Source organism: Rattus rattus, chromosome 17, assembly GCF_011064425.1.
Source record: "Rattus rattus isolate New Zealand chromosome 17, Rrattus_CSIRO_v1, whole genome shotgun sequence".
Lineage (NCBI taxonomy): Eukaryota > Metazoa > Chordata > Mammalia > Rodentia > Muridae > Rattus > Rattus rattus.
In genome coordinates, this window is record NC_046170.1 from 42,294,569 (window position 1) to 42,313,102 (window position 18,534).

Here is an 18,534-nt window from a genome sequence, read left to right on the forward strand (position 1 = left end):
GGGAAGCCCTGCCTCTCAGCCCAGAAGGGTGGCCGGATCTGTCCGGGCCTTGCTTTGCCAGGCCTCCCAATGGCCACAGTGACCTGGACAGCTGTCACCTCAAGCAGGCTCCCACACCCTAGGAACAACACATCCTTTCTCAGAATTTAAGGAAACAGTCTTTGCTGGAAGCAACCGGCAAACAGATGTTTCCTCCTGGCAGACCGGAGCCACCCGCCCTCCCCGCTGCGGGGCTCCTACTCTTACTGTGAGGCCAGGGCCACACAGGGGAGACCCAGTGATTTCAATTCTTCTTTTTAGGCAGGGGGAGGGAGAAAAAAATTTTTTTTAAATGTGTTTTACAAGCCCGCTTTTGCCATTGTTTATGTAAACAGGTAAATTGTTTCCTGCCTCAATTAAAAACATCTGCCACATAAATGAATGCCAATTAACTCATCCTGTTTTTAATTACTCTGTTAATTACACACAGGCAGCAGCAAGGATGGCATGGAGCAGGGGGTGCTGGGTGCATCCCTCCCCCCTCCCCCTAACACCCCTCCCCCTTTCCTGGCAAGGATCCGAAATATGTCTGGCTGGTGACGGATCAGGGTGGCAGGGAGGTGGTGGCACCCTGCCAGCCGGGATTTCCTGATCCGAGGCTGCCAAGCAGGCGCCTTTTCTCAGAGTCTCTTGGGTGGGGGTCTGGCCTGGGCTGCCTCTGCCATTCCTACTCTGTTGCTCTAGGACTCTGATGCCACGGCCTCAGGGACAGCACATCCACACACGGCTTCCCAGATCCTGCTGGATGGTGAAGGCTGGAGGGCAGGAACCAGCTAGTCCTGGTTTGATCTACTGCGGAGGCCAGCGGGAATGGGCACACGGGTACTGCGTGCCTCGGCCCTTACAATTTGAATACGCTCTCCTGCACCTGAGGCAGGTGTCCTCCGCTCCACATCTCCCCATCTGGTCCTTCTTCCAGTGCCACCTCATCGTCATGCAGACATCTTCTGCTTGCTTGTTTTCAAGGAAGGAGGAAGTCTTGCTGGCCTCCCCTGGGGAGCATCACAGTGAGCCATCATGACCTCCAAGCTAGGCTTGCCAAGTACTGAGACCCATCCAAGGTCAAATTCCCAGGACTGGCCAGAGTCGAGGGGAGACCATATTCTGGCAGCACAGCCTGTGCCCTGGGCAAGACGTTAGCTTATCTATCCCTTCCAGCCTGTGCTTGGCAGATGATAAGGATGAGACAGGAAAGGCTTTTCCAATCTCCATTTCAGAGATAGGGAAACAGAAGCCCAGGGAGGGTGAGATGTTGCCCATGCATACAGTGAAGAGGGCCCACCTGGTCCACACGGGCCCTCATTCACATGGCTACCCGGCTCTAAACAGTGCCCACCAAATTTCCCACACTCTCCCTCCTTGGCAAGACTACGGGGCTGAGATGGACCACGGAAAAGGAAGGTGAGGGAGGGTAGGTACAGTATCAGGGTTTGAAGTCAGTGTTGACCTCGTGGAGTGGGGTAACCTTGGTATTCTTACTGGGAAACAGGAGGCCCTCGCTTCTGTTGGGAGCATGGCACACAGGCCTCTCTGCCCTTGCTAAGGGCCAGCCTCAGCTAAGCAGTGCCTCCTGAGCTCCCAGTTGCAGGGGTCCAGATCAGCCTCCTGCTGCAGGATCACACAGCAGCTGCAGCTGGAGTGCCCGTCTGGAGCGGCTGCAAGCCACACTTTCTGCAAACACCAACTGGTGGGTGTGAGGGTCTGATCTGCTTCTGCTCTGAGCCATAAGGCCCATACCCTACACAGACGCCGAGACTGCAGCCACACTGTGCATCGCAGGACATGGAGGCTGTGACTTCTGAACACAGCTCAGCACGCCACGACTGATCTCAGCGCATCGTGCAGTCAGTACAGTGGCTGTGGGGTGGGAAGGACCCCTGGCATAAAGTCCTGTGTCTGAACATGGGTACCGGGCTCCCTAAGGTCCACCGTGTACCTCTCCAGGACAACAAGAGAATAGAATCCCTACCTGGCCCATTGTGCAGGCCTGGGGACTAGGACACAACCGGGAGGTGGACTAACCCACTCTTGGGTTAACATCGTTGCTTTATTTGCTGTTCATTTAAGACACGCTCTCATCCTAGCCCAGCCACCCTAGAACTCACTTTGCAGCTCAGAGTGGCCCCCACCTCAGCCCTCAGCCTCTTGGGTACTCAGGCTCACCTCCCCAGCCCTGGATCTGGTTGGGGGCAAGCAGCAATCCCCACAGTTAGCGCAAAGACCCTGGGATTGTGTGTAGAGAGACACATTTGCTAGTCTTGAGCACAGATGTCTCCCACTGGTCATGTCTTAGGGTGGGGGCGTCCATATCATCTCGGCTGTAGGCCACGTCATGGTGGACACACAGAGAGACCCCAGAGCTGCACACCTCTCCTTTCCCAGCTTTAGGATAAGGGTTGATCCACAGTGGTTGGAAACTGTTTCCTGCCCATCCCAGCCAATCTCCCCTCCTGGCCCTGGGAAGGTTCCAAGCAGGCAGATGGGCCTGGTGTTGGTGTTGATGCTGGTACAGCTGCTCTGGGGGAGCCGTGGGGCTGGCGAAGCTGCCTACCTTTCCAGCGGGAACCTTATGGGTATTTTGACTCATCCCACCAACCACTCTCAAGGGACCTTGAGATCTGGGGGCGGAGCCTTTGAGGATCGTTCCTGGGAAGAGGCGCCTGCCAGGCATCCGGCTCTGGGATGGCTTCCATCTAACAGAGTGTCACAGAGGGCATGGAGCCACCTGAGGTCACTCCACTGAGATGCTAGGGACCCACAGGTGCATACAACAGCCAGGAACGCATGGGAACCTGGCAGGGCACTTTTCTGAGTAGAGAAGCAGGTAGCACAAGGAACCGGTATGTTGCAGTCTGTCTCACAGTTCTCATGTGGATGTTCTTAGGATAGAGGCCAGTGTGTGTGTGCGTGCGTGTTTGCGTGCGAGAGAGAGAGAGAGAGAGAGAGAGAGAGAGAGAGAGAGAGAGAGAGAGAGAGAGATTCAGCAGGCTCTTAACTGTGCTCATACCTCTCTTGTCTACTGCTGGGTTAAGAACCACTACCTGCATGCTGGAGACTCACTTTTCCCATCAGAGAAGGGAGTGGCCCCACACTGAGAGATCAGGTATTGTGGTTAGCTTTAACTCTCAACTCAACACAGCCTAAAGTCATCTGAGAGGAATTCCTCCACTGAGGAGTTGCTCAGATCAGATAGGCTTTTGGGCATGCCTGATTGTTTCACCAGAGGTGAGCAGGTCCAGCCCACTGTGGGAGGCACCATTCCCTAGGCAGGTGGCGCGGAACCAGGTAAGAAAGCTAGTTGTCTGTAAGCTAGCCTACAGTTGGTTCCAGCTGTACGTCCTTGGAGGTTATACTTTGTGGACTAGCAAACAAGCCTCTTCTTAGTCCCTGCCTTGAGTTTCTACCCTCTGTGATGAACTATGACTTGGAATTGCTAATGTGAAGAAACCCTGCTTTTGGCTGTGTTGTTATATATTAGAGCAGAAGGGACCAAGAACAACCAGTAATAGTCAATACACCTGGTGTCTCTTGGGGGCTCAGGGTTCCCACTGCCACCCAGGACAGGGTGATTCTGGGGCTTAAAAGTTGCAACGGGATCCTTTGACACCTTTTTGTACTGCAGGTGGGAGGGAGGAGCTTGCTTACACCAGGAGATCGCTCACCACTGAAGTATAGCCCGAGGCTTTCAGTCCTCCCGTACAGTAGAACATCACAAACTTCAATCTGCCACCACCTTCAGGACGCCTGAGGGCCACAGCATCCTAGCCGGACCTCCCTAATACTGGTGTTGTCTGACCCCTGTTCCACAGAGCAATTTTCAAGATCTGGGCACCCATTTGGGTCCCTGTGATTGGTGGCAGTCACCAGGTCAAGCCTTGGGCCACATGTTTATTGCGTGTAATGTCAGAGCCATGACCCATGGTTGACCCCATCCCTTTATCTGTGAGCATCCACCCCAGGGGGATTAGTAGATAGGAATCTTCATTAGGGACAAGCCGGCTGCTGGCTTGAGGTTTATGAGTCCCTCAAACCTCAGTTTCCCCATCTGTAAAACATATTGTTAGTACCTACTGGGTTGAAGATTGGCCAGAGGTCACTACACCAGGCCCCTGGGGACTTTAGTGCCAAGAGGGCTAACGGGAAACACTTGTTCCTTTTTCATGTGTTGTGACTTATGCCTGCTGAAGCAGGGTCTCCACCACGGGGCGGTCTCCCAAGCACATCTCAACGCCTCTCTTCTTGTTCACCCTGAGTGTTTCTGCACCCTAAATCTCCTTGCTGTTCCTCCAGTGTGTCAGGCATGTTCCTGCCTCAGGGTCTTCACAAAAACCCTTGGAAAGCAGTCACTGGCTCTGCCCCTCCTGCAGGTTTCTGCACAGTTCCTTTACCAGGAGAGCAGAGCCTGCCAGGGACCTCCCATAGCCCAGGCTGAGACTCAATCACTCACCCCTCCACTTGCTGTCCCAAAGGGCCAGCATTTGCTGGGTTCTGCCGGCAGCAGGTGCCAATCACCGTCAGAGGACCAATCTCCACCCACTGCATTTTGTTTTAACTGAGGACGGGTCTCAGTGTGGAGCACAGGTGGCTACAGTGCTCCATCCATCCGTAGAGTCCTTGCCCACCTGTGAGCTTGTGGGTGGAGCTCCAGGCTAATATCTCAGATGAGGGGAGCCAAGGGCTCCCTGAAACCCTTAGAGCTGCTCCACAGCCATGCTAGCTAGGGTCCCCACGTGCAGCCCACCCCATCCCTACTGTGTGGAGGGTCGCACAGGGAGTATGGAACCCCCCTATCCCCGTCATTATGCACATTGAGAGGTTCACTGCTTTCAGATTTGGGGGAGAGTAAAAACTAATCAGCTCTCTGTGTCCCCAGGAGATCTGGTCCTGGGGTTCTGCCTTTGTCCAGGAGCTGGAGGAGGGGCTGGGCCATGAGGGCACCTGCTCTTCCCCACTTGCTTCCCTGTTTGGTGGGGGTCAGAGCCAGGTAGCCAGGGACTCAGTAACCTGACCACGGGGGCCATACCAGCCAGAGATGGATCTCAGCTGCTCCGGGGTGACTACAAGATTGACGGACCTCTGGGGGCAGACTGAGAGGCAGGTGGAGAACAGACATTTACCTCCCCCAGCAAACCACCTCATCCTCAGGCCTGGCATCACCCACACTGGATGCAGACACTGTTGGGATGCCCAAGGCCCAGCCTGTCCTGACCTTCCTAGTGTGCCCAGAGGTCAGCCTGACTCTTGCTTCTCCTCTCAGTGGCCCAGCACAGCTCCCCAGACAGCACAGCTGCTCAGACATCTACCCAAGGCCACACGGAAGGCGCTTCGAGACTCCAAGGTTAGCTTAGGAACCACTGTGGCTCCAGCACTGACCTGCCATGACTCAGGTTTGCTCCCAGCTGAGGTTCTGATGCCCTAATGGTCCTGGTAGCCAAGACATGAAATACCCAGAGGCCATGGGGCAAGGATGCTATCCCCATGGGCTCTGTCCTCATCCTGCCCTAGAACCTGTGACCATAGCAAAACAGCCATGTTGTGAGATCACCTGTTCTATCTATGCAAACAGGTGAATTCCGGGTCCTCGGTGAGCGGCTGGTTTCCCTGTCTGCACCTTTCCTTCCTCTGTACCTGTAGGGGCTATCACCAATGAGTGAATGATCCCTCGGGAAATGTCTATCTGGGAGGTCAACAGTTCCAGGAACATCCTGAGTGAGTTCAAGCTGCCTCCTGGGACGGTGGGCCTGAGATCCCAAGGCCAGTGCCACCCCGCAGGTGCCAGGTAGGGTGCAGACAGAGAGACGACAAACATACAGGATGCAGGAAGCGATGCTCCCCCAGCGGGAAGCTCCTAGCCAGCAGGAACACTGCAGGTAAACAAAGACCTATTGCTGAACGCCTTCCACCTCCAAGTGAAATGGTTTAGAGCAGGCAAAGCCTGACCCTGGGAGATATCTGGATGGTAGCTGGTGTCCAGATACTCGAAGGACACCGCATAGCATAAGGCGAGTCCTACCACTGAGAACACAGAGCAGAGGAGGTGAAAGGGGGTAGGGGCTACCAAAGAGACATTTGGGGAAGAGAAGATGGGGAGAGGAGAGTCTTACAGGCAAAGGGGACCAGGGAAAGTCTCACAGGCCTGGCACATCTGGGAAACAGGAGGGGGCAAAACAGTGTGAGTGGCCAGCAGGATCTGAGGGTTATGTGGTCTAACAATCTGTAGCTCGGCTTCCTTCCTGGAGGGGTGCACACGCTTGGCATTGGTGGCAAACCCTCCCCCTCCCCCCGTCTGCTCACACAGGATAGACTTGGGAGCAAGGGTAGAAGCAGAGAGGCCAGGAACAAAACCGGGTTTAGAACATCTGGTCATAGAGCAGGTGCCTGGGAGCCCGGTGGCTGTTTGTGGAATCAAACACGGTGACAGCTTGCAGGCAGAAATGCTACTGTTCAAACAACCCCCTACAGGCACTGGTCAGGCGTCCCCAAGCCAGCAGGGGACCTTGGGTGGCACCTGTCCCTGGCAGGGAGGACCACGTAACCACACAACCAGCCCTAGCCACCAGGCAAGCGGCTTTTCTCTTCTGTTTATCCTTTGAAAGCCAGGGAATATAGACCCATAAAGTCCACCCCTCAGAACCTGCCCTGCGTCCCCTGTAACCTGTGTCAGGGATGGAAACAACAAGCATGGCTACCTGACTAAGCTTGCACACTCAATCTCAGAATTTAGGAAGCAGAGGCGAGTGGATCTCTAGGAGTTTGGGACCAACCTGGTCTATACAGGGAGTTCTGGGCTAGCTAGAGCCACACGGTGAGAACTTATTTGTGTGAGGGATAGAAGGAGGGAGGGGCAGACATCGCTATAACCGGAAGAGCTTGGAAACACAAGCCAAAATGACACATTCTGTGTCTGCACTGCACACACACACACACACACACACACACACACACACACACACCTGCCCTGCACACCAGCACTTGCTTGCACACGTGTACACAATGGTCCTCACAGCCCTGTCCCAAAGTCTATGCTGTCCATTGTCTGTGCAGCAGCCATACCCTTGTATCTTCTATACAAGCACACAGGGCCTTGCAGACAGGTTGATGGACTCTGGTAAGAGCTGGAGGCATCCTCTCTGCCGGATGTGTGCTACAGACTGACCAGGTCCTCAGGCACACAAACTATCATCTGAGGACCCCTTCACAATCCCACCTGGCGCACTGTCCCGTGACTTCTGTCTGTATGCTGCGGGGCCTCTCCGGGCTCTTCACAGAGATCTTTCCCAGTTTGGAGGAGAGCCGTGGGGATGGAGGCCACAGTCCTCCTTGGCAGAGCCCTCAGCTAAACCTCTGTGAGGCCGCTCTGGGTCCCTGGGTACAGTACACCCTGCAGCACACATCACATCCTCAGAGCCACAGCGGTCAGTGAGCGCATCATGTCCCCACCCTGTAGCTTTCTTACTTGAGCAGTTTCAGGGAATGCTCTACCCGCTTTTTCCTGGTTTCCTTTCCACTAAATGGGTGCTCAAAGGGCGTGACACGCGTAGCCCCGAGGCTTAGCTCCAATGTTGACCCACTGTCTCCATGAGAGGAGAGATGCTATGCGGGAGGCCAAGGCCATACTGCTCATTAGAACAAGAGGGCAAGCATCCAGCTCAGGAGTGGGGAAGAGAGCAGGGAGACCTAGGTATGGCTACCTGATGCTCTCATCCACCTCAGACCCAGAGATCACACTAGGGTGCTATGAGTGGATAGGACAGTCCGTTCCCCCAACAGACATATTTGAAATCAGAGGCACAGAAAAGGCAAATACTTTGAAGCATGCCACACGGCCGTGAGTCCCTGAAAGCCAACGTGTTCTCCCTTTCCTTTCTGAGGACAGGAGAGAGATTCCACAGATGGGGTATACCCCACCCCCGAATCTCTTGCCACTTGCCTTCTCTGGGTGTAATATGGGACCTGTCACAGCCAAACCAGGTGTTCTTTGGGCTGTCCTCTGGATGATCCAGTGGGGCGAACTTCCTTCTGATTCCTTGTCAACCTTGGCTACTGAGATACACAAGTCCCTGAGAGGGTTAGGGAGTGTTCCTGTCCCCTCATGCCCTCTGTTGCCTCTCCCTTGAGTAAACTGACTATGCTGTCTCCCCTATGAGGGGCCTCAGGGTCTGCCTGGGAGACTTGGAGCACAGAGGTAAACTGGCCCCGAGAGGCTGAAAGGGAGGCAGAGAAGCTCAGGAGCTGCAGGCTGTACTCTAGGAGTCTTGGCCTGGAGACATCTTCCTTATTATAGCCAAATTCATCTTTGTTTTCCTTTCCCGGTGACATCTGGCTTGCCCCGAGGTCCCACAAATTACAGAGAGCGAGAGCTTGAACTTCTGTTTTATTGCCTCAGGAAGTGTGCTGTCGCTCAAGGGAAGGGGCAGCCTCTGCCAAGCTGCTCTCCACCTGGTCTGGCTGAGCGCGGAGGTGGAAACTAGGAACTGAGTGCTTACCACTCCCTCCCATCATCTGAGGTACGCACCCGGATGCCAGGTTCTGCCCAGCCTTGCCCACTGGGGCTGACGGCCATCTCTACCAAGAACCGGGTTCTATATAAGAGAAGCCCTTCAACCTTGCTCTCACACCCCTCTCCGGTCTGGGGACCTCAGAAACAGAACTGCGTCTGATCACTGTGTCCAGGAAGGGTGACAGGCCCACCGGGATAGGAGGATATCCACTCAACTCAGCTGAGGAGACTGGGAACCACAGGGCAGTTTAGCAAGTGACTGCTTTGTTGGGGGTCACAACTGAACCCCGTACCGCTGGTCTGGTCTCCTTGTAGAAAGGAGCCTTAGACCCACGGCCTATCCCTATAGAGTCCTGCACCTCTCTGGTCCCCCAAAGTCCTTCCCCTCTAGGGGATACAGCTAGCTAACCCAGATATACACAGACTCTGCATGGCTGCTAGCCAACACATTTGATGGACCAGAACTCAGGGGAACCCCAAGTGTCCTTCAACCTCAGGTATCTGAAGAGCCTCCTTGAGTCTGTAAAGTGGGTGGGTGACGTTGGCCACCACTCTGGGGGTGCTGTGAGGCCCCAGTGAGATGAGGCGGGCCAGTGCTGGTCCCAAAGGTGAGGTGGACTTTCCCCCTGTGTTATTTTTGTCATCTACTTCTGCACAGCATGGAGCGTGCTTTTAGTCCACAGTGGCAAACACTCTCCAGGGACAGCTATGTACAGGCAGGGTAGCCTCAGCAAAGCTTCACTACTGACCACCTTCAGGGGGCGTGTGTGTGTGTGTGTGTGTGTGTGTGTGTATGTGTATGCGTGTGTGTGTGTGACACTACCCAGTGGATGTGGATTTATCCTGCAGTGGGTCTGTGTCCTTTGTAATAGTCAAGCACTGTCCCGGTGGTTTCCAGATGGTTTTGAGTGACATCTAGCCTCCCCACTCAGTCCTCTGAGGTCTGAACCAGGTTGGCCCAGCTTCATGAAGGCCAGCAATGTCAGCAATGTGGCTACCCGAGGACTGCAAGGCAGCTATACCCCACTTGCCTGAGGCAGCCCAGCAGAGGGCTCCCCACTCATCGTGCCAACCCCGGTCACTTGCAGCCCTTGGGATATACCCAGAGTTCTAAGGATGCTAAGGAGAAGACCCGAGAGAAGGCTCCCAGGACACAGGCAGGGGCTCTACAAAGCCGGGCTGGGTTATCACCAAACTCACCCCACCAAGCCTGTCTGGCTGGGTGTAGGGATCCGGATAGGACAATAGGCTAAGTTCTGAAGATCACAGTCACTGCTAAAGAAGATGTGGTGACCCTGTTGTGCACCAGGCAGACCTAGAGTCTGGCAAGAGCAAGGAACAACAATGGCCAAGCATGGAAGACCCACAGAACCAGTCCCCTCGTCCCAGGCATGGCCAGCCCAGCGACCCGCACACCGCTTGTCCTGTGCTGGATTCTATGGACACGCACCCGGCGGACACACGCACAGACATGAATGAACTAAGTGGGTTCTCTTCCGTCCTGGTGGTGGAGGATATCTAGATCCGTTTAATTCACCACCATCCTCCTGGCACGTGGGAGGCTGAGAATGAATCAGAGCCCCCCCAAAACTCATCCGGCAGCAGAGAGGAGGGAAGACCATTCCAGAAAGTGGTGGGAAACGCCTCTCCTGACACACCCTCCTGTCTGCATCAGAAGAGACTGAAGCCAAGCCTGACCCTCCATGGTGGGCAAACCTACTGGCTCCAGATTGTGTGGCCCAGTGAGCCAGCCCGCCAACGCTCCCAGACCCTTGTGCGGAAAGGAACAAGAGTTTCTTTCAGTCGTGCTGAGGTGAGACTATGAGGGACCCAATCAGAGAGATTTCCTGGAAGTGGTAACTCAATGACATGGATAACCCAGTGTCGGAGGAGAGGCCTGACCTCCAGGACTGCTGGGTGGCCCACAGCAGCCCCAGAGCATCCTGCAGGGAACTGTCCAGGGGCGTCTTCCATATGCCAGCTTCAGCTGGGCGCACAGCAAAAGATGGTGGTGTGCCAGGCACACACGGTCCTCCCTCTCTCCCCTCTCATCAAGATCACAGCACCTCCCAGGAGGGTGGATTCCGCCAGAAAATCAGTCCTAACGTGATATTCTCCCTCCACAGGGAGAGCACTGAGCACCACATCTGTTCCTTCTGTTCACAGGGTTCCTCTTTTCTCTGCCTTTCCCCTCTCAATGCACAAGAGTGGCTGTGACCCCCACCCCCAAAACCAGTCCCAAACAGTGGCATTTTCCTCAGCTTGGTGCTCTACCAGTGGCTCCTAGTGCCAACTGGGGACAGCCACATCTTGTGGCTTCCGCCCTTCAGTGGACGGAGATGGGGTGACATCATGACCCCAGGGTAGCCCTATCAGGATCCCTCCATGCACATGACCAGAAATCTCTCACAGGGCTTCCCTACCTCTTCCCAGGCCAGGAGCCAAGCACATTCTGGCCAGGTATAGGCTGAACTCTCTAGGACCAGCCCCTGGGGTCTTGAGATGAGAGAGTCCCAGCCTTGAGAAGTTTCTGAAACCTTCCAGCAACTTGCAAGGGCAATGCCAGGGCACAGTGACCGCTCCTTTTGTCTTCTGCCAGCCCCATCCTCTGAGTGGCTGCCTGGGAACCTCCTGTTTCTGAGCACTGGGAGGAAGCACACACCCAGCCAGACATAATGAAGCCACATCCTGGCCTCAGGATAGGAGGGACGGGGTGTGACAGTTACTGGGATCAACCCTACAAACAGGAGCATGAGATCCGCTGTTATTTTGAGGAATTGGGCTCTGAAAGTCAGCTTCAGCTCACATGACCAGATAGTTCTATTCACGGGGTGGGGGGGGGGACACCGGGGGTCCAGCCAGCACTGTGGTCAAGAAACCCAAACACACCAAGTTCAGGGCTGAGTTGAAAGGCAGCGGCTCAAAGCCAGGAGCTGCCAGCTTGGCTGCCTTCTGCTCCACCTTAGTCAGCCCGACTCCGGCTGAATCTCCAGCCATCTGTCCCTCCGCGGTGCTCACACCTCCTCACACCTCCTCCCCGCTGTTCCCACAGCCTGGCTCTGGGCCTGCCCTACACACAGATGGACCGTTCCCAAAGCCTGTGAGAAGGATCAGAGCCGGAGGCTGTGCCTGCACCTGGCTGTCAGGACCCCAGGGAGGGCGGTCAGGATCCCCTCCCCACCATCAGGAAGGATGCTCAGCCCCAAGGCCCTAATGGCTGATCCAGGGACCAAAATCAGAGGGGGAAGGGCTGGAGAAAGCAGCAGACCCTCTCCTGCCAGCACTGTCTCCCAGGAAGGTTGCCCTCTTCTCCCGTCAGTTCTGAGCCCTGTCATTCAGGCTACCAGTCTTTGTCAGGAAACCCAGCACCCCAGGGGGCGCTTGTGGGTGGTGGTTGGGGAGCCCATACAACCCCACCGACTCAGCTCCCACCTAAAGATCAACCACACGCACTCTGGACAGGTCGAGCTGTCTGCTCACCTAGGGTGGCTGCACTCAGTCAAATGAGTGGGCAGAGTTGGCTCCACCCTACCGTGGGCACGAACTTTGTAAAGTGGCGGGGCTGAAACGGGGGTGCACAGTGAGGACCCCCGTGATGGCAGCCACCGGCAAAGTAGGGTGACAGCGGTGGTGTTGAACGGGGCAGAGGCGGCACTTACGGTCTGGAGCTCCAGAGGACCGTAGCTCTCTCGCAACCCGGCTCCCGAAGTGGCTTTTCCTTCTCACTGGGTCGCCACCTCCATAACTTGGGGGCGATCCGCACGCTGTCTTCTCGCGCTGCGCGGGGCTCAGGCGCGCGGCGGGGTCCTGGCGCGCGGGGCGACCGCCTGGGCCATGCCGAGTGCGTTCGGCCCCCAGCGCGGGAACAAAGCCCGCACGCCGCCCGGGCGGTTTCGGCCTCGGCGGCCGCCGGGTCCAGCCGCCGTGCCTTCGGCTCTGCTGCCGCGCGCTCGCCCGCGCGTCTCACGGAGCCCCGCGGCCCCCGCCCCCGCGCGCTCCGCCCCCGCCCCCGCGCCCCGCCACCGCTGCGCCACCTGCCTCCAGCCCGACGCCCATCGCGCTCGCTCCGCCCCGGGGCGCCGGCCGCCGGAGAGAGGCCCGGTTCCGTGCGCCCGGCGCCGCCCAACGCCCAGAGCGGCTCCCGCCTCCACCGCCCGGGTGGCGGAGGGGTCCCGGGACGCGCCCGGCGGACTTGGCTATGGGATCCGACTCAGGACGTAGGGACCCCAGGAGCGCCAGGCCGCGCGTGGGACCCCCATGTGGATGCAGGAGAGCGGGGCCGTGGAGTGGGAGCGGGCCGAGGAGTCCCAGCGCGTAGCCAATGCGTGCGGCGCGGGGCAACCCGGTGCGGGGCGGACTCCTCGCTGTGCGCCCCCGCCCCGCGCAGGCCGCGCCCCGGGAGGGCGGGCGAGCTGAGCGCACCGCGCACACCCACCTGGGAGCAGTCGCAGCCCGACGGCCTCGCTGCTCCCGGAGCCGCGGTGTCTACTCCGGGACCGGAGGCGGGCGCCCCTCCTTCGGCCGCCGCACCCCCCTCACCCCCTTCGCAAGCCCTTCGGGGGACCCGGGCCACCTGCGCGTTCTGCCGGCAGGGGGCGCGCTCCGCCCGCCGCGCTCGGCCTTGGTCCCCAAGGCTCCAGGCGACCTGCGGCAAGTGGGCTCAGGATCCCGCTCTCCCCACTGCCATCGGGGCCGGCGTTCGCATATGCTCTGCATTCGTTTGCATATCATTCATTTTAATGTCAACCTGAGGAAAAGCCCCCAGCCGCTGCTGCTTCTGCTTGTCCGCGTCCTACTTTCTCTTCTTCCTCTGAGCCTGCTCCCCACCCACTTTACCCCACTTTCCCTCAAGGCGCCTCGCGACAAGTCCCATGCATTCCTCTGGTTGGTACATTTGAGCAAACTCGCTGCACTTCCTTTCCTTCCCTTCCCAATGTTTCACTCACTCACACGTTGCTTCTTTGAGACTAAGGAGAGACCCAGGGTCACTGTCTGCAGAGACAAGGGACCAGAACTTCAGATCAGCAGGGGCCTTGATTTTCATCTCATTAGGCATAAATTTGCATGCGAAGGATAAAATAATCTAGCACTGTGCCAAAAATTTTTTTCCCCTTTCTTTCCAGGCTTGCCTTAATGGCTTGTTTTTCCCCAGTTGGGGATCCTCTCAGGGGTCCACCTCTGCCTTCTTGAAAATCGTTCCTGCACCATCCCCCCGCCGCCGCCCCCCCCCGCCCCAGGGTGGGATCTGGCCTCCTTGATCTCCCAGAGCTCCCTTTGTGGAGGATGCTCATCTGGCACCTATAAAAATGTCCACAATTTCAGATCTCTCTTCAGGGTTGTACCTGGCCACGTATCTTATAGAGGGTTGGAGGGTCCTGAGTCCATTTCAGAGAGGAATGTGGATCTAGAAGGATTGGCTGCATGGCTTGAGACCGCAGGCATTATGGACACCAGCCGTGTGATTGCTAGAGTGCCATGTGCACAGGGGATACAGAGGACAGTTCTCTCCAGAGACACACTGTCGTGCAGAGTGAGTGGGCTAGGCAGAGTGACTTCACAGCAGAACTCTTAAGCCGGTCTCTGGGAGCTCAGGTGACGCAGGAGCCAGGCCCTCAGGTTGGGCTGTGGGCTTTCCCACCTCGTGCTCCTGGGTGGCATATCTGTTTTGTGGTAAGTGGCCACTGTGTGGTTTGGACTTAAGAAAGGTGCTCACAACCTCTGCTGAAGGGACAGAATTCAATGTGATAGGTAAACCTCCCACCCAGGAAGCTCTCCTGAGACAGCTATGTCTGCTGCATAGGGAGGAGATGGTGGAGGCCCTGAGGGCTCCTTTGTATGGAGTGGGCCGGCCCCACTGCAACACAGTCACTATGAGTCCTGACAGCTGTTGTCCCTCCATTTTCCACTAGCTGGAAAGATGTTTCCAGAACCTGTTTGTTACTCAGAGAAGCCAAGTCTCTTGCCCGCTTGGCCTCCCGGCTACTTCGGGAAGGACTGGTTCCCTGTGGAACTGTCTAGCTCACAGTGCTCTTAGGCACTCTCCGGTTACCTTATGGAAGCTCTCAACTCACGCTGTGTAAACAGTCCATCGGCAAGACGAACACACCTCAGAACAACAAAGAATCACTGAGCATCAGGGACTACGTGGACGCTTTAGAGGCAGTGGGTCAGGAAACCAGGTGCTGCCTGAAGCTTTTACTGTGTTTATTGTCTGTAGAGGCAAGGGCTTGGTTCAGTTCAAAGGAGCCACTTTCTTTTACTTATGGTATCGTGGCTTTCCCCAGTAAAGCACAGCTCTACCTTTATCTGGTCCCTGCTTCCCGAGAGACTCTGAGAGCGGCTGCGCCTGGCCAGGCTCACGGCACAGAGCCGACACCAGGTCCAGGTGCTTTGACCTGCAGCTGGGGGCTCTCTTTGGAACAGACACCCTTTCTCTGAGAAAAACAATCTCAATGCCCAACACTTCCAGCTACACCTGGGTTGCTTCTGCCATCCTGAGTCCCTGAAAGGGTAGCCACCTCCTTTTCTCATGACTCCTAGCTCAGGGTGACATTTTGCTGGTGGACACCATCGTTAGACATTTAACTAAACACACAGAATTCACAACTCAAAGAGTGGACCTCACGGTAAAGGTGAGTTCTGGTGAGTAATAGTGTCTCTATCCCCTCCTCAGTCAGTGCCAGTGCCCTACACAAGGGGCACCGCGGATGTTGTGGGGACCCAGGGACAGCTCTGCCTTTGGATCAGTCTTTCTGTAAGTCCAAATCTGCCCAATCGGATCAAATCTACTTTTTTATTTTATTTTATTTTATTTTTTGGTTCTTTTTTTCAGAGCTGGGGACCGAACCCAGGGCCTTGCGCTTCCTAGGCAAGCGCTCTACCACTGAGCTGAATCCCCAACCTACTTTTTTATTTTAAAAAGCCGGGGAGAGTAAAATAGAGACATCAACGACATTTTAAACACCTCATGTACATAGCAAAGGGTATGGGGCCATTGAAAACGCATAGGGGGGTGGGCTCAGGTCTGGCACCTGGATGCCTCCACAGTTCCTCTCTCTGGGATGCACCTTTCTATTCTGTTCAACAAGGCTTAGCCAGGGGCAGTGTCCACTGACTATAATCCCAGCATTTGGGAGCCAAAGCAGGAAGATAGTGAATTCCAGGCCAGCCTGGGCTATCTCAAGAGTCACTACTGAGAAGGAGAAGGAGGAGGGGGAGGGGAATGAGGGGGAGGGATGAGGGGATGAGAGGGAATGAGGGGGATGAGGGGGATGGGGGGGCGATGAGATGAAGGGGTCGTGTGGTCAGGTTCTCTAGGTAAAACGAGGGATCATAGTGTGTACAGATCCACGTAGCCGAAATTCCAGATCTAGGCTGGACAGAAGACAGCCTCTGGCCAAGCCATTTCAAACAGCGCAGCTCTAGAAAGAGCTATCTCCCGCCACCCTCCTGTTCAGATGCTTCTCATATACTGGCTTGGGAATGATGTCTTTCTGCAGATGAGGAAGCTGGCCCTGGGAGACTCAGGCCTTGTGGTCATGGCTGGGATGGGTTATAGCTTCACCCAGAAACCTCCGCCCTGTTGGTTCCCCCACCTGTCTTCTGACCTTTCTGGCTTAGCCTCAGCCCTTTGGCTGCTCTCACCGCCCCCCCCCCCATAACCTTAGGGCCAACCACATATGACAGTCTCAAGAAAGGAGGCTGGACAGATGGCTGCCTCTGTCCCTTCCAGATAGCAGAAGGAACAAGTGTGAGCTTTTGGAAAGGCGAGCTTTGACAGAAGGGTGAGGGGCGGAGTGGCTCAGACATGGCCTTAGTGAGGCACTGCACACACCACAGTAGCTGCAGCACAGATCTCTCTCACATTGGCAACTCCTGTTCCACACCCAGAACTCTCCATATGCACCTTCCTATAGGATCTTCTGACGTCAGAGAGGAAGCTTCCACAGACCTCTCTCTCTCTCTCTCTCTCTCTCTCTCTCTCTCTCTCTCTCTCTCTCTCTCTCTCTCTCTCGGAGGGACTGATGGCCTCTAATGGCAGGAAGACATGCACCTCCCTTGTCTGCTAAGACCCGTGGGATGAGGTAGCTAGACTCTGCTTCTCATCTGTATGCAAGAACAAGATTTGGGAAAAACCATAGGCGCTGACACCGTAGACAGCTCTGCAGGAATGCCCAGGGTGATGCTCGTTTGTGGGACACTTTGGCCATTGTTATGAAGAGACAGGAGACTGATCCCGAAAGTGATGCATTAGGATTCGCCTACCCAAGCCTCTACCATTCCTGACACTGTCTAAAAAAATGAGAGAACTTGGAAGACCCATCCCCCACCCTGGCCGGCTGTGAAACAAGACACAGACCCTCACTGTGCCATGGTGGTCCTCTAGTGAACACAGGAGAAACGGAGCCATGCTATGGCACCGAATGAAGAGGAGAGAGCAGGACGAAGATTAGGGAAGACCCAAGAGGATACCCTGGGAAAAGGGGGCACACAGCAGTACCATGGAGCTGAGTGGCTGTGCATGTCCCTCGAGTGCCCTGCTGAGTGGCGTTCTGTGTCCCTTGTGTGCCTGCTCTGTTTTTCTCGTTTTGGAACACTTTCTGCACTGCGAGAGCTCCCAAGCTACTGTTTCTTCTCTCACTCTCCTCTAGGCTGGAGGGTGTGCGAGGAGTGTGTGTGTGTGTGTGTGTGTGTGTGTGTGTGTGTGTGTGTGTGAGAGAGAGAGAGAGAGAGAGAGAGAGAGAGAGAGAGAGAGAGAGAGAGAGAGAGAGAGAGAGAGAATGCATGTGACTCTAAGCCCTGTGGTCAGTAGGAGCCACAGCCATACATGTGTCAAGAGGACCAAATACAGGTCCTGTTCTCTTGTCTTTGCTCAGCGTCCGATGAGACGCTGCCAAGCACACTTGTGGCAACCAGCTGATATGCATGCCAAGAAGTGGGGATATGGCCGGGTACCATGTGATGTCCCCAGAGATGTGGAGCTCTCTTGCAGACTATATCAGGACCAGGTCCCACTGTGAAAAAAAATATACTATGTGTTTCCCAGTTCACTTGCAAAAATGGACTTCCCGTAGCTAAAGAGTACAGTGTGAAGTACAAGACACCGTGCCCATTAGGAGACAAGGGTGTCTGGAACGGTTGTAAGTCATCGCAGCAGTGCAAGAATAACACATCTGACTGTGTAATGGTGGCAGCTTCTGCACTCCCTGGGGGCTTGAGTCACCGTGAAAGATGAGAGACAGGCTGGGACACGAGTCCAAAGGACTAAAGGATACAGGACACCAGAACGAGAAAGCAGAAGAAGGCTGAGGTGGTGCTTAGTAAAGCACTCACCTCACAAACATAAGGACATGAGTTTGAGCTCCAGGACCCACGTCAAAAAGTAACAATAATAAAAGGAAGCCAGGTGTGGGGGGCGGTGCTTGTAATCCCAGCATCGGAGGGGAAGACAGACTCCTGGTGCTCACCGGCCATCCACTGAGGCCCACTTGGCAAACTCTGGGCCCATGAGAGACCCTGTCACAAAAAGACAGTTCTCATCTCCACACACATGCCGAGAGGATGGATGGATGGATGGACGGATGGATGGACAGACGGACAGATGGATGGATGGACAGACAGACAGACAAATAGATGCATAATAGGTAGATGGTGGATGAATTAAGTGCAAACAAAAATACAAATTGGGAAAGTGTATGAATAAGTAAATTCCACAAGAAGATAAAGTGGGGTGGCCACCCTTCGGCCTTAAGCTGGGGCTCCCCCTGAACCTCCTTCTCACTGTGTCCTGATTCCTCCCTCTTCATCTGGGTCTGTCCATGGCTTGCCTGTTCCTTGCTGTGCTCCGGGGTCCAGTTTGGCTGCTTCCCCCCCGCCCCCCACTTTGCCATTTCTGGCCTACAGTACCACTCCCCACACTCACAAAGGGCTCCAGGACCTCATCTCCCTTCACACCGCTCCCCAGCAACTGTTCTAACTCTGTCTTCTTTTCAGAA

The 18,534-nt window shown here is 55.6% G+C and overlaps 1 protein-coding gene across 4 annotated transcripts in view; it reads right to left on the reverse strand.

Annotated features, from left to right (window-relative positions):
• Cbfa2t3 (CBFA2/RUNX1 partner transcriptional co-repressor 3) overlaps nt 1-18,534 on the reverse strand; it is a 69,015-nt gene that overhangs the window by 37,083 nt on the left and 13,398 nt on the right. The window contains exon 1 of one of the 4 annotated variants that reach the window (XM_032887522.1): nt 12,199-12,500. The exons of 2 other annotated variants lie outside the window; for them this stretch is intronic. The gene's annotated coding sequence lies outside the window, so the exon portion shown is untranslated. Of the gene's footprint in view, nt 1-7,969; nt 8,344-12,198; nt 12,501-18,534 lie in introns of those variants that run through there. One more of the 4 variants, XM_032887521.1, reaches the window with a different exon arrangement.